This window comes from Myotis daubentonii, chromosome 4 (assembly GCF_963259705.1).
Source record: "Myotis daubentonii chromosome 4, mMyoDau2.1, whole genome shotgun sequence".
Taxonomy (NCBI): domain Eukaryota; kingdom Metazoa; phylum Chordata; class Mammalia; order Chiroptera; family Vespertilionidae; genus Myotis; species Myotis daubentonii.
In genome coordinates this window covers 28,874,973-28,891,720 of record NC_081843.1, presented here as the reverse complement: position 1 = coordinate 28,891,720, position 16,748 = coordinate 28,874,973, and the positions used below count along the sequence as shown (strand labels likewise).

Sequence of the window (16,748 nt, the reverse complement as noted above, 5' to 3'; positions counted from 1 at the left end):
GATTGACGTTTACAAATTAGTAACAAAACAAAGAATCTCAAGGGATGTAAAGTACAGAATGTAACTGGAAGCATTTTGTTGGTGAAAAGAATGAGCCGTGGCATCGGGGATGGAGTCCTCGTCCGAGAACGCTGGCCCCAGGGGACGGCCGCACATTGCAGCGGGCAGTGGCCTCTCCCTGCAACAAGCAGCCCATCCTGGCAGCTCCGGCTGGGTATCACATCCTGGGAAGAGGGTCCCTGCTCAGCTTCCATCCTCTTGAGTCTGACCAGAGGTGCATTTCCACACCTGGGAAGTGTCCTCCTGGGGAAGCCGGCCCTTAGGAGGCGGGACCAAGAAGATGACCTTAGGAAGCATGAAGCCTTGCAGAGGTCTGTGCAAATGTCATTATTGTTGTAAGTTAGGGTTGTCAATCTGTCAGTCCCATCCCAGTCAAGTGAGATAAGCTCAGCTGCAGACGTAACAAGTGTCAGTTGCTGCAATGAGTGAGTGACAGATGCACAAACTGACCCTGTGCTTTGTAACCTCCACCTTGACCAGAAACCCCATACTCTAGGTCAGGGCCGGGCCAGGCCGTGTCTGGGTGCTCCTGACCTGTGAGAGCTCTGGCTTTCTGAGGGTCATGGCAAGGAGATGGGCCCTCCCCCAAAAGAGGGGCTCTATCTCCTGTGACTGGGTGGAACCTCCCACAGGAACACCCCATAGAACAATAAAGGCAGAAGGCTTTTCTTACCAAACAATACAGGGTTAACACACCCATGCAATAGCACTTGTGTTCAGACACACACACACATGCACACACACACACAGACTCACTCACACACATCAGTACTGTACACACACACACACACACACACACACACACATGCTCACGGAACAGTCTTCAACACTCACAAACTATGTGTGATCTCAGCCCCTATCCTAGACATACACACAAGGAGGACTCACTCCATAGCCACACAGCTGTACACAGCTACACACACCAATACACACCAAAACACACACACACACACACACATATATCATGCATTCACAGATACTATGGCACCTGCTTATCCACACGATCCGCACACACACCTATACTTTTTTACTCATCTCTAGTTATCATGTTAAGTTAAAAAGGAAAGCGTTTTTCCTGTGTCATTACAGTAGAAATGAAAAAACAGTGACATTTTATTTTCAGATATGCTTTTAGTTGCCATGACAGTCACAGCACCATGAAAGCTGTGATTGGTGGCAAACAGATTTTAAAAGAGCGTAATTAGCTCCCTATACACAAGACCTTCCAAATATACTGAGTGTACTTTCTCATCAGTCCCCTCCACACAGTGGGCACCAGGGCAGGGGCACCCCACAATGCTGGTCTGGCTGCCAAGCCAGCTATGGGACCTGCCAGGGCCTCCGGGCAAGGATGTCCAAGCTGATGCTCACAACGGCTTGAGAACCCAATCCACTTAATTACTTGGAATGTACTTGTAGCTCAACAGGAGCGTGGCCCTGGAGGAGACAGCTCTCCATAAAGAACATCACTCCTGCTGCTCGGCCGGCCTCTGGTGCCCTTTACTGCAGCACTTACTTTGTGCCAGAAAATCAGAAAGCCAGGGGGCTGGCCCCAGCCAAACAGGGAGCTGGCTCCTCCAGCCAGAAGCCATCTCACCAGAATGCTCCTCTGCAGGTCATGGGGGGCCTGACACACAGTAGGGGAAGCCAAGCTGCCCTCCACGGGCTGGGACTGGCCAACCACAGACAACTAATGGAGTCGCCTAAGGTGGCATCTGCATAGAAGATGAACCTGCATCTCCCCATCGCACTAGGAGCTTCTCCCAGAGAAGAGCCATAATGCACACACCTCCCAAGTCCTCAGTGGCCTTGTGCACCTTGGCACCCACCGTAAATACCTACTGGAAAGTGAGTCTTGGTCCTCAGATTAACGGGTTGGCTCGTTTCCTGTTGAGATTCTTAAGGGCAGGTAAATTCCAGAATTTCCCCACTAAGTCCATTTACCTGGAGAATCATCTGAAAGGTCAGCCAGGAGCTGGTTTGTGAGCCCAAGTCCCGAAGTTAGAGCTTTGTGCTAATGCCTGGACCCACATTAGTGTCCTTTCCAGATTTATTTCAGCAAATGACCCCATCAACTTCCTTCAGCACCTGAAATGTTCCCTGAGAACTGGCCCCTAGTGTGAGGCACTCCCAGCCCCCCAGAAAGTGACACTGACATGGTTCTGCCCTCAAGGTGTTCCATCAGCTCCAACACTTTTATCAACCCATGTTCTTGATGTGGTCAAGAACATGGCTAATTGACAACTTACAATAGCTAAGATCTGGAAGCAGTCCAAGTGCCCATCAGCAAATGAGTGGACAAAAAAGCTATGGTACATTTATAGCATGGAATACTATGCAGCAGTTAAAAAGAAGAATCTCTTACCCTTTGAGACAGCATGGAGGGACCTGGAGAGTATCATGCTAAGTGAAATAAGTCAGTCAGAGAGAGATAAGTATCACATGATCTCACTCATATGTGGAATCTAAGTAACAAAATAAACTGATAAACGGCATGGATCCAGAGACATGGAAACATGGAACAGAGGGCAGAATCTCAGAGAGAAGGCTGGGGCGGGGGGGGGGGGGGTGTGGGGGGGAACTGCGTGGGTGGGAGGTAATCAACCAAGGACCTTGTATGTACATGTGCATGGCCCATGGACACAGACAATGGGTCAGTAAGGGCCTGGGGTGGGAGGTGGGGGCAGGTTGGAGGGGTTCAATGGGGGAAAAAGAGGGATATATGTAATACTTTCAACAATAAAGAATTATTTTATACTAGGGGCCCGGTGCACGAAATTCATGCACTGGGTGTGTGTGGGGGGGTGTCCCTCAGCCTAGCCTGCCCCCTCTCACATACTGGGAAGCCCTCAGGCGTTGACCCCCATCACCCTCCAATCGCAGGATCGGCCCCTTGCCCAGGCCTGACGCCTCTGGCCTAGGAGTCCGGCCCGGGCAGCGGGGACCCGCAGCTGCAGCGGCCCCGCGATCGTGGGCTTCGCTTTAGGCCCAGGCAAGGGACCCCTAGCTCCTGGGACTGCCAGCTTCTACCGTGCCCAGCTCCCATCGCTGGCTCCACCCCTACTTCCTGCTATCACTGGCCAGGGCGGAAAAGGCGCCTGATTCTCCGATCATGGCTGGGGGGCAGGGCAAAGGCGGCCCCAGGGCCGCCTTTGCCCTGCCCCCCAGCTCTTAGCTCCCCCCTGGGTTTCCGATCACTCTCAGTGGCAGGGGGCTTCTTCCTGCTTTCCCTTTCGCCTCCCTGCATTGTGCCTACATATGCAAATTAACCGCCATCTTGTTGGCAGTTAACTGCCAATCTTAGTTGGCAGTTAATTTGCATATAGCCCTGATTAGCCAATGAAAAGGGTATCATTGTACACCAATTACCATTTTTCTCTTTTATTAGTATAGATATATGTGTGTGTGTGTGTGTGTGTATGTGTGTATATATATGTGTGTGTGTGTATGTATATGTGTGTATATATATATACATATATTATACATATATATATATATATATATATATATATATATATATATATATATATAATAAAAGCTTAAGTGACCGTTACAGCCGAACAACCAGAAAGACCGGTCCCTATGATGCTCACTGACCACCAGGAGGCATATGCTTAATGCAGGAGCTGCCCCCTGGTGGTCAGTTCACTCCCATAGGAGGAGTGCCACTCAGCCAGGAGTTGGCTCATGGCTGGTGAGTGCAGCTGCTATGGTGGGAGCCTCTTCCGACTCCATAGCAGTGCTACCGAGTGGCGGCAGCAGGCACAGCAGGCCGGGATGAGTGCAAGCAGCATGGTGCCTGGCCCAGATTCAGGCTCCTCCCTGGCCACCTGCTGCTTGGCACACTGCTACATCCCCCAAGGGGTCCCGGACTGCGAAAGAGCTCTCCAACTGCCGGCTTAGGCCTGATCCTGATGCCATTCTCTGTAGAAGGCAGTCAGTCTGAACAACTCAGTAACTCAGGGAAGCGCAGGAAATTCAGGGTGAGCCTGCCTCTGTGCTTGACTCACCCACTCGATGGTGTTCGCAGGACAGATCGTGGTGGCCCAGCCCATGCGCGTGCAGCAGCTGCTGAAGCTCAAGCAGCAGGCCATCCAGCCACAAGCCGGCAGGCAGACATCCCCCGAGAGGTCCCAGACTGCAAAAGGGCACAAGTTGGGCTGAAGGACGCCCCCCCCTCCCCAGTGCACAAATTCGTGTACTGGGCCTCTAGCCTATATATATAAGGCTAATATGCAAAGTGTCCCCTCAGGAGTTCATCCGGGAGACAGGAGACCAATCACTCACTATGACATGCACTGACCACCAGGGGGCGGTGCAGAACAAAGGAAGGCCCTGGCCAGCAGCTGGCAGCCAGGGAAGGGAGGCCCTGGCCGGCAGCTGGAGGGCCCTGATCAGCCCTGATTGCTGGCCAGGCCTAGGGACCCTACCCATGCATGAATTTCATGCACCAGGCCTCTAGTGTGTATGTGTATGTATGTGTGTGTGTGTGTGTGTGTGTGTGTGTGTGTGTATATATATATATATATATATATATATATATATATATATATATATATATATATATTTTTTTTTTTAAGAACATGGCTAATTGAATCAGATCATGCAATTCAAATCCTAGCTCTGCCACTTATGAGCTGTGTGATCTTGGGCAAGTTACTTAACCTTTCTGTGCTTTAGTTCCCTCATTGCAAAATGGGATTGATAATAGTACCTAATTTTTAGGATTATTATCAAGTGTTTGGCACAGAGTAAGTACTACATGTGCTAGCTATCATTATTCATTCCTTCCTTTTTGCACCTAACAGGCAGTGGCTGAGCACCCACTCTGCTCAGATGGGTGCTGGGCTGAACCCATAGAGGGATGGAAGGGGCAGGTACAGAATGAATCCACCACAGATACAGCCTCACGAAGTTCAGAATCAAGCCAGGGGCACAGACACAACACACAGACCAGAGAAGGAGGCTGCTCCTTACTCCTTCAGTTCAAAGAGTCAGTTTGGCCCAAGGGTATCCAAACAAAGATATTTTGATTCTCCTCTTCAATCCCACAAAGTATGCTCCTAAATGGATCCCTGTTCCTGCCTCTGAGGAAGGGAGCTATATGGATACAGTCTGGGTGAACTGGTCAACCTCGTCACCCCGGCATGTGGCTGTGCACATTCACTGGGATGCACAAGACACAGGCAAACTCAGTTCTTCACGGATTTGGGTCCTTTTTGGAGTGTTTAAAATTATAATCACTGTGGCAACAGGGGCTAGAAATCTAATGCTTATGAGCAAAGTGTATGAGGATTCATTTTTACAGCACAAATAAACTATTAATATAGGGTAGATGGTTCTACTTAGTTTCTGGGAACCTCAAGGAACAGTGATTCCCAGATGATACTCCCAAGTTCAGTTCAAATGTTCCCATGAAACACTCCCTCCATTCTGACCACATGGGACATCATCAGGTTAGAGCCTTTTGTGTCTGTGGCCCCTGCTACATCTTCCAGCTGTAGATGATGGCCATATTATCATCATAACTGTATCCTCTATAATGCTTGACAAGGGTTTTGCATGTGGGTCTTTTCTTTCAAAACCCACACATGCCATCAATTTGATCCACAAGTAAAATTTAATTTATTGTTCTTATAACTGAAGATTTGCACCCTTTGACCAACATCTCCCCTTTTCCCACCCCCCAGCCCTCAACCCTTCAGCCCCTGGTAACCACCCCCTTTTCTTTCCCCCACATATAAATGAGATCATTCCGTGTCTGGCTTATTTTATTTAGCATACTGCCCTCTAGTTTTACGCACATTGTAGCAAATGGCAGGATTTCCTATTTTGTGGGGTTAATAGCCCATTGTGTAGATGTACCCCATTTTATTTAGCCATTTGTCTATTGATGAACACACAGGTTGTTTTCTTTTCTTGGCTACTGTGACTGATGCTGCAAAGAACGCAAAGGTGCAGATATCTCTTTGAGATAAGGATTTTATTTCCTTTGGATATATACCCAGAAGTGGGATTGCTGGATTTTATGGTAGTCTTATTTTTAGTTTTTAGAGGAACCTCCATACTACTTTCCATAGTGGTTGTAGCAATTTATACTCTCACCAATAGTGCAGCGTGTTCCCTTTAATTTGATCCTGTTTTAAGGTACCTTTTGGACCAAATGTTGAGTGAAATGAGTCATGCCACATGATATTTAGTGGAGTACAATTTGCTGAGAACAGGACGTCGGAGGCTGGGTGTGAGGTTTTGCTAGCCCCAAAGCCAAGGAGTCTCGCATTGACCGGAACACGTGAGCACTGAGACTCCTCCCACACAAGAGAGGCTGTCAAGAAGCAAACACTCAGCTCCAAGTGCTGATGAGCCACAAAGTCTACCCAATGCACTTCTGTTCACTGAGTCTGAGACACTTTCATCTTGTAAAAGTGGTCGTTCTTGCCATTAAAATAGTTTAATACTAAGAAATATTCAAAGCACATGTAAAAGATAAAAATAGGCTGCTGGTGCCCTAGCTGGTATTGCTCAATGGTTAGAGTGTCGGCCTGAGCACGGAAGGGTCTCAAGTTCAATTCCCGGTCAAGGGCCCGTACCTGGGTTGCAGGTTGGATCCCCGCCCAGGTAGGGGCTCATGAGGGAGACAATCAATTGATGTGTCTCTTTAACACTGATCTTTCTCTCTTTCTCTCTCTTCCCTCCCTCCCTTCTACTCTCTCTAAAAGTCAATGGAAAAATATCTTTGGGTGAGAATTAAAAAATAAAAAAGCCACTGGGTAGAAAATATTCACTGAGCTCCTGAAAAATGCAAAAGCTCAAGCTCAAGCTAAATGCTACCTTAAATGTCATGTAAAAACAAATGGATCTGAAAGTATCATGCTAAATGAAATCAATCAGATGGAAAAAGACAAGAACCATATGATTTCATTCATGCGTGAGGTATAACACAGAAAGCAACAAACAAACAAACAAAACAAACAAGCTCAATAGACATAGACAACAGTGTGGTGGTTACCAGAGAGAAAAGGGGTGAGGGGAGGATGAAGAGAGCAAAGGGGGTCAAATACAGGGTGTCCCCAAAAATGTACACACTCTGAATGATTATAAAGTTTATTAACATTCATTTAAAAAATTTAAAAGAATCTACAGAAATTAGTGTGTATACATTTCTTGGGACACTGTATATATGGTGACAGAGGGAGACTGGACTTTGGGTGGTAAGCACTACATGGTATACAGATGGTGTGTTATAGAATTATACACTTAAAACTTACTAGTACATAATGTTATTAACCAATGTCACCCCAATAAATTTAATTTTTTAAAAGTTCCTTTTCTCCCTATTTCTGTCCAAAACCAATTTGATATCATGAAGATAAAATGTGTACCCAGGCAAAGCCAAAATTCTAAGCCCACGTCTGAAGACGAGACTTGACCCCTCAGCAGCACCTGCATTACAACTCTGCAAAGACTGCTCCTCAGGAGCCCAATGTCCCTCCATGTCCTGGCTCAGACCTACAGGAGAAAACATCCTAACCCTGGTCCGTCAAAACGAAAACCAAGACTAGAAATGGTTGAGATCAATTAAAGTTGAAAATTCCAATAAAATCCTATATAGTAAAAGCCTAATATGCTAAGTGTCCAGTGGTCCAGTTGGCCATTCAACCAATCAAAGCATAATATGCTAATGATATGCTAAGGCTGCTCAACTGTTCGCACTGACCACCAAGGGGCAGACGCTCTGACCGGTAGGTTAGCTTGCTGCTGGGGTCCAGCCGATCGGTACTGAGCAAGATGGGCCAGACATGCCCTGGAGCCCTCCCGCAGTCCCTCCCTGGCTGGCCAACCTCCCATGTCCCTCCCCGGCCCCAATCGTGCACTGGTGGGGTCCCTCAGCCTGGCCTGTGCCCTCTCACAATCTGGGACCCCCTCAGGGGATGTCAGAGAGCCAGTTTCAGCCTGATGGCAGAACGCCAGTCACTATAACATGCACTGACCACCAGGGAGCAGACGCTCAATGCAAGAGCTGCCCCCGATGGTCAGTGCTCTCCCACAGGGGGAGTGCCACTCATCCAGAAGCCGGGCTCACAGCTGGCGAGCACGGTGGTGGTGGCAGGAGCCTCTCCCACTTCTTTGGCAGCACTAAGGATGTCTGACTGATGGCTTCCTGACTGCAAGAAAGTGCAGGCCAGGCTGAGGAACCCAACCCCCCAAAGTGCATGAATTTCATGCACTGGGCCTCTAGTAGGAAATAATGGATATTTTTTTTAGCATAAATTACATAAATCCACATTAATCCAAAAGCCAGCATCCAGCCTCTCTGAGGCAACACCAGAGACTTAATTGCTAAAAGCAGAAAAAAGTCACTGTCATCATTACTACTCATGTATTGTTCATTGTCTCCACTACTATTAACTCTGTATTGTAGGCATTAATCAATATGATTAGGTAATTATTATAAGGTATAAGTCTGGAAGAGGAGAAATGAAATAAAACTATCTCTCCTTGAAGATAATATGATTATATATCTAGGAAACCCAAAGAATCTCTAAAAGGTCTATTATAAATAATAAGAGAATTTAGTAAATTTGCAGGATTTAAAAGTAACATACAGAATTTATTAGACTTCATCTATAGAAACAATACAGGGAAGAAATAATGTCTGAGCAGAACCAATTTACTATGGCAAAAAAATAATTAAATAAATAGTTTTTACATATTTAAAAAATATACCAAAGAGAAAAGCCACACCTGGCTGGTGTGGCTCAGTTGGTTGGGCATTGTCCTGTGCACCAAAAGGTTGCCAGTTCAATTCCTGGTCAGGTTGCTGGCTTGGTCCCCAGTAGGGGGTGTGCAGGAGGCAGTTGATCCATGTTTTGCTCTCACATTGATGTTTCTCTTTCTCCCTCTCCCTCTAAAAATCAGTTTTAAAAATCGTTTTTTAATGGAAAAGTAAAGCAATTCCTAAAAATAGAAAATAAATGAAAACATGCAAATACAGCTGTGTTTCAGGTTAATGGCTTAACTAAGGAAAGAAGAATTTTTTTCAGTTCTGTTAAAACATAATATTTTGACTGTGAGACAGATGCTAAGGACAAAAAGAACCAAAGAAAATTCATAAATAAGCTAATATCATTAGGAACCAAGATGTTCTGTATTAGAGAAAAGAGATACATATATAAAATTTTAAAGGGCAATAAAAACCCAGAAATCTAATTTGAATAAGAATATTAGTATGAACTCAGAATTTTTTTTTTCTTTCAAGAATATGTAGGTCCCAGGTCTGTCATTGAAACGGCTTCAAAGTAATAAAACTCAGTAAAACCACTAGCACTTAACCTGTGGTCTCTAAATGCCATTTCCAGTGTGAATAATCACTCCAGGAGAGGAAATGTGAAAGGCAGGCTGGGACGTCTTGTCAGGCCCGAACACAGGTAAGCTCCCAGTGATGTCAAGAACAGAGGAACCAACTTGAAGACATGTCCAATGGCCAGATATAGGACAGTTCATTATTCTGAAAATTGATAGGAATATAACTGCTAAGGCACCAACTAATTATTATTTTTAAATGATAAATGAAAGAAAGTATCAAGCAATTACCCTGCAGTTTCTTTTTTTTATTTTTATTTTTCAGTTACAGTTGACATTCAATATTATGTTAGTTTCAGGTATAGTGGGTTAGACACATACAATTTATGAAGGGAGTCCCCCCAATAAATCCTGGCTTCATACATAATTATTATAGCACTAGAGGCCTGGTGCACAAAATTCGTGCATGGGGGGGTGTTCCTCAGCCCGGCCTGCACCCTCTCCATTCTAGGACCCCTCGGGCGATGTCCAACTGCCAGTTTAGGCCCGATCCCGCAGGCTGGGACTTCTTACCAGGCCCAAACACAATCTGGGACCACTGGCTCCTAACCACTCACCTGCCTGCCGGCCTGATCACCCCTAACTGCCTCTGCCTGCCAGCCTGATTGCCCCCTAATGACTTCCCTGTTGGCCTGATTGCCCCCAACTGCCCTCCCCTGGCAGCCTGATCACCCCCAACTGCCCTTTCCTGCCGGCCTGATCATCCCCCAACTGCCCTTTCCTGCCGGCCTGATCATCCCCTAACTGCTTGCTCCTCTGCAAGCCTGATCACCCCTAACCACTTCTGCCTCGGCCCCCGCCATCGTGGCTTTGTCCAGAAGGAAGTTGGATGTCCAGAAGATGTCCGGTCAACCCGGTCTAATTAGCATATTACTCTTTTATTAGTATAGGTTATTGACTAAATTCCCTATATTGTACTGTACATCCCCATGACTATTTTGTAACTACCATTTTTCTATGCAGACTGTATTATAAGGTAAACAAATAGTTGATGAGACAAAGTTCCTAATTAATTAAGAAGAAATGATAGAATTAAAACATTACCATTTTGCTACCTCTAATGAATAATAGATCTAGGTAATGGTCATCAATGGCTACTAAAATCATTAGATATAAGGTTAAAAGAGAACTTGATCATGGATGAATCAAGCTGACAGAACCTCAACCTCAACATGAATGAAGGGGGAAACCAGATATTAAGTGCCTTCTGAAGTAAGGTTAGAGGAAGCGCACAGCACAACCTAGAAGAACAGAATAAGACTGTAATCAAGGCCTTAGATTTAAATCTAAAGTCTTAAAAGCGTCGAGAAATATGTTAAACAACACAAGAGAATAGAGTAAGCCAAAATCAGAATGCAGGGAGTCCTACAGGACTAATTATACCATTTCTGTAACAAATAAAGGACATGGAACGAAAAGGAGGACACTGTTATAGACTAAAAGGTACTTAAAAGAACTATCGGTTGTGAGCTGTGGGCCTTTTAAACCCCAATTTGAGTAAACTATATAATTGAGGCAACAGGGAAAATAGAATATAGAGATGACGTTGAGCAATATTATTAATTCTATTGGGAGTGATGACGACATTTTAGTTATATTAAATAAAAGCATCCTTATCTGTGAGAAATACACAATGAAGTATTTACATGTGAAATTATATGTTATATAAGAAACATAAAACAAGATTGGAAGGGTATCATTAATTATTAAAGTTTTTGTTTGGATACATGTGGTTTCATTATAGTAGTCTCTCCACTTTTGTGGATATTTAAAATTTTCCACAATAAGAAGGTGTTGTTGTTTTTTCATGGTTAGAAAAAGAACTTGGTAAGTTGGATCTTGGCAAGATATCTTGTGTGTAAATTAAGGGAAAAGAAATATGCTTTACACACATATGGTCAGTTCTGCATTCAAGTGGAGCTGAGATTCAATAATGTTGGATAAGATGAGCAGCTCTGGAGATGGGGAAGCCAGGTTAGAAACCAGGGCACAGGTCAGGGGTCTTTTCTCAGCTTTCCTGGAATGAGTAATATGGCATAAAAGGGTTTCTGCCACCCAAGCTGTGATCATTGACATGGTAACTAGGCCTGTCCCTACAAATACCCTCAGGGCTTGGCATTAGTAGACACCTCATAAATGTTTGTTGAATGAGTGTCAGATGTTATAAAGTCAACTACCTACAGGAAGCACTGTGATGCATTCCAAACAATCCACCCCCACCCATCCCTGTCACAGCCGATCACAATGGCTAGAATTTCTACAGTTAAAGACACTCCGTTGGTCCATGGCATTGTTACAGCAATTGTTTTCAAACGTGGTGTCTCTATGCAGTGGAGTCATAATTGTCACTTATAAAGTAAGTGGCAAATAGGTTGTTACTAATAATAGTAAAGAAATTTAAGAAAAGTGTTGCATATAGAAAACGGTAAATCCTGCAAATTTACCATCATTGCATATAGAAAACGCCACAAAAAAAAAAAAAACAACCTACTAAAACTGATAAATGAACTCAGTAAAGTAGCAGGATATAAAATAAACATCAGAAATTTATTGCATTTTTATACACAAATAATGAACTCTCAGAAAGAGAAACTAAGAAAACAATCCCATTTACAATTGCAACCAAGAAAATAAGGTAACTAGGAATGAATTTAACCAAGGAGGTAAAAGACTTGTTCTCAGAAAATTTTAAGATACGGGAGAAAGAAATTGAGGAAGATACAAAGAAGAAGAAGTGTAGACCGTGTTCATGGATTAGAAGAACCAACATAATTAAAATTTCCATACTACCCAAAGCAATCTATAGATTCAATGCAATTCCTATGACAATACCAATGGCATGCCTCACAGAAGCAGAACAAATATTTCGAACATTTACATGGAACCACAAAAGACCTCAAATAGCTTCAGTAACTTTGAGAAAGAAGAACAAAGTTGGAGGTATCATGCTACCTGATATCAAACTATATTAGAAGGCCATAGTAATAAAAACAGCATGGTACTGGCATAAAAACAGACATATCGATCAATGGACCAGAACAGAGAGCCCAGAAATAAACCCATGTCTTTATGATCAATTAATATTTGACAAAAAAAAGGCAAGAACATACTATTGGGTAAAGGCAGTCTATTCATTAAATGGTGTTGGGAAAAGTGGACAGATACATGCAAAAAAGTGAAACTAGACCAGCTCCTTACACCGTACACAAGAATAAACTCAAAATGGGTAAAAGACTTACATGTAAGTCATGAAACCATTAAAATCCTAGAAGAAAATATAGGCAGTAAAACCTCAGACATTTCTCAAAGCAAAATTTTTTCTGATCTATCTCCTCAGGCAAGAGAAATAAAAATAACAATAAACAAATGGGACTACATCAAACTAAAAAGGTTCTGCACAGCAAAGGAAACCATCAACAAAATGAAAAGACAACCCACTAAATAGGAAAACATATTCACCAATGGTATATCTGACAAGGGGTTAATTTCCAAAATTTATAAAGAACTTATACAACTGAACATCAAGAAAACAAAAGTCCAATTTAAAAATGGGCAAAGGACCCGAATAGCCACTTTTACAAAGAAGACATACAGATGATCAATAAACCTATGAAAAGGTGCTCAATGTCAGTAATAATCAGAGAAATGCCAATTAAAACCACAGTGAGATATCACCTCATATCATCACTAAATCAACAAACAGCAAGTGTTGGTGAGGATGTGCCCTGTAGCGGGGAATGCAGGCTGGTACAGCCATTGTAGAAAACAATAGAGAGTTTCCTGAGTTGGGTGAAATGCCTGGTAATAGTTGACACATATTAAGAACCTCATGCCAGGCGAACTTCTAGGTACTTCACACTGAGTCCTCATAACAACCCTGGGTGGCAGGGACTGATATTAACACTTTAGAGACAAAGAGACTGAGGCACCAGGCCCAGGACTGGTGAGTGGCAGGAACTCGCCAGCTGTGCTCCCAGGCATGCTCCTCACCCGCTCTCCCTTCAGGGCCCATGAAGTTGCTGCAAATAGGCTCCAGGAGTGCCAGGCCAGTGCCCCTCCTCCAGCCCTTGGGTTCACCGGAGTGTCCTGGCAGGGTCCCTCTGGCCACCAGCAGCCTCTCTGTTAACCTAGCACACCACACACATATTGTCACCTGCCATGTGTGCCATGGCATGACCGTGGTTGACAAATACGGCACTCGACCGCCTCTCTCCAGCATGTCAGCAACTCTGGGGACAGGAGCGCTGCCTTTGCTTTGGGGCGCCCCATATTCTGTCATGAACCCTGCGTGGGCCCTGGTCCCTGCCTCCTCCACCATGTTCCCTCACTAGGGCCCTGCCCCCAGGGCACCAGGCTCCCCGGCTGGAATCAGGCCACATTGGAGCTCTTCCCCAGACGACGACAGGTACTCAGGTGGCTCCCAAGTATGGACTCAGAAGGCTGACTGCAGCCTGAACCCCACCCTGGCCCAGCCAGGGCCCCGTTGTCATCTGCAGCACAGGTGAGATGCGTGCCCTTTGGTTTCTGGGCCAGCCACTAGATGACCCCCTAGCCCCATCCCCCACCTTGCCCCACTGAACCCAGTTTGGGAAAAAGAAACTGGGACAGCAAAAATACCCCACATTCCAAATCAAGAGAAACCCCAGTGCCGCCCCCCCCCCCCCCCAGCAGTCTCTGGAAGACCCCTCTCCCACCCCAAACAGAAGCTCCCACATCATGGAGGCCTCAGCCCAGGCCTGGCTTTCCAGGTAGGACAATATTCATCCCCATCTGCCTCCTGCCCACAGCAGGTCCTGGTCCTGCCAGCTCCCTGAAGGCCACGCAGGCTGCCACCGGGAACCAACCTTCACACCTGCGGGCCGCCTCCTACATGGGTGGACATTAGTATCTGCTTTTTCACTGCTGGGCATCCTGGAGGAAGTTGCTGAAGCAGGTTCTGCTACACACACACACACACACACACACACACACACACACACACACACACGTTCTCCTTCCTTCCACTGTCTCCAAGGCTCTCTGTTTTTAAGAGTCCCCTATTAAAATTAAAATACTCCCAAAAGCAATTAAGCTTTGGCAGTTAATAACTTAATTATGAGCTAATGCCATATCTTCTCATCGCCCTCACCAGGTGGGAGCAGTGGGGTGGAAGGCTGATTCTGGAATCAGATTGTGGGAGGATCCAGGGAGTGTAAAGGAGGCCTGGACAGTCCACGCGGGACAGGGACCGGGCCACTCATTTTGTGTGCCCACAACAGGGCTGGAGCCTTAGCCAGGGATTACAATTACATGCTAAAATCCAAAAAGCAACCTGTGCAGGAGACCAACCAGGCACTCCCCGTTCACTTTGGGAAGGCTGGAGCTCAGAGGGACAGAGACACTTCCAAAGATCACACAGCTTCTCTCCCAGGCCAGAGGCCTTCCTGACGCCAGACACCAGGGGGTCTCGTGGTGGGTGGTGGGAGGACCCTCACATCACTCTCCCTGATCCTCCCACCGCTCTCCTCACCCCAGTGTGGCAGCACCGAGCTCTCCAGAGATACGACCCAGTAGCAGAGTCTGGAAATGTCCAGTATGAACTGCCAAGAAGGATAGTCCAAACAAGTGTCTGAGGGAGTATATGCCAAATTTTCCATGCATTGTACGTCTCCTGGGACCACTGGGAGGCAGGAGCTGTGCACCAGGGAACCTGTGCTCTGTGCCCCCAGCCTTCCAGTTTCCAGCCCATCCCTTCCACAAGTGTGCCTGTTAGCATTTTCGTGGCAAGCCCGATGGCCAGACTCCTAGGGGTCATTTACTTCCCTTCCCCACAGCTGCCCTTTTGCTTCTAAATGGACATCCTGAATCCCAGGTACGCTCTGGACTGAATTATGCTCACCTAGATTCACAGGTAGCAGCACTAACCCCCAGTATGACTATATTTGGGGACAGGGCCTTTAAAGAAGTAATTAAGGTTACATGAGGTCATAAGGATAGGACCCTAATCTCATAGGTCTGTGTGTGACCTTATAAAAAAGGAAGTGAGCTCTCTCTCTCTCTCTCTCTCTCTCTCTCTCTCTCTCTCTCTCTCTCCATGTGTCTCAGAGGTCCAGCCTCCAGGACTGTGAGAAATGTTTGCTGTGTATGACCTCCCACCCCACCCCCACCCCCCCGCACCTCCCTGCTCCCAGTCCATGGGATTTTGTTATGCAGCCCACGCTGGCCAAGACAAGGTTAGCACGCTTTCCTCAGCTGGGGCACTAGGGTTAAGTCCCCTGGTGTGCGCTCCACTGCTCATTCCTCAGCGTCATCTCCTTCATAGAACTCAGGGTGTGGTGACTCAAATGCCCACGGGGCTGAGCAGCCCTGGAGAGAGGCAAAGCAGCCGAATGGAATGCAGGAGGTGGCAGGACCACATGGTGGAATGGCCCGCCTCATCCCAAGGGGCAGCCACAGCTTGCCACCAGCTGGCAGGTGCTACAGGCGGGGGAGGGGGCTGGGGGGGTGGGGCCAGCACCTCCAGGCATCATGTTTAAAGAGAAGCTGGGAGCCCAGACTGTTCAAACAGTAAATCAGCTGATTTCCCATTTCAGGGAGTATAGCGGGCTCTCTCACCTGTGGCTTCCCTCACCCCAGTCTCCCGGGTGCCTGTCTCCGGTGTATCCCAGGGCCCGGGGTCCCATCTAGGGGCAGCACAGACACAGACAGAGTTGGCGGGCTCCATCTGCTTTCACATGGGGGGCTGCTCTTCCCGAAGCCGACCGACCGCAGATGCCCTTACTCGCCCCTTCACTCTACTCAGCACTTCCCAATTCCACCTGCCATGTTGCACTCCACTGAGGACTCAGCTGAGGACTAGGCTGGGCTGGGCTTGGGCAGGAGGCAGAGAATGCAAGGCAGCAGGAAGAAGCCGTGGGGAGCTGAAGCCGAGGCCGTGGCTGAGCCAAAGCGTGCTCCAGGTGCCGGGTCAGCTGCCAGAGGAGCCCGGGCAGCTCAGGGATTCCCCGTAGAGGCCTGAGTCTAATCCAGGCTGAGACCCGGGGCTGTGCTCGGTAAGTCCAGCTGAGGAAGGTCCAGGCTGGCGTCTGGAAGCTGGGGGTCTGGGAAGGGCCAGTGCTATTCAGTCCCTTCCTCAGGAAGATGTGGGCGAGGCCTCCCACACAATGCATGGGATTGGCAAGGCCACCCGTGCAATGGACTTTGCTCAGAGGGATGAGGGCTGTGGTCCCCAGCATGCCAAAAACATCCTGCAACCCTTTCTCCACCCCTGCGCTCCAAATAGGACAAAGATGAAACGCCAGACAGCAAAATCAGGGCGCAGAAGCGCCACTAATTTGTGTGGACAA

General features: G+C 46.7%; 1 protein-coding gene across 1 annotated transcript in view; it reads right to left on the bottom strand.

Annotated features, from left to right (window-relative positions):
* Nucleotides 1–16,748, bottom strand: part of CALN1 (calneuron 1) — a 414,925-nt gene that overhangs the window by 383,835 nt on the left and 14,342 nt on the right. The window lies entirely within an intron of this gene.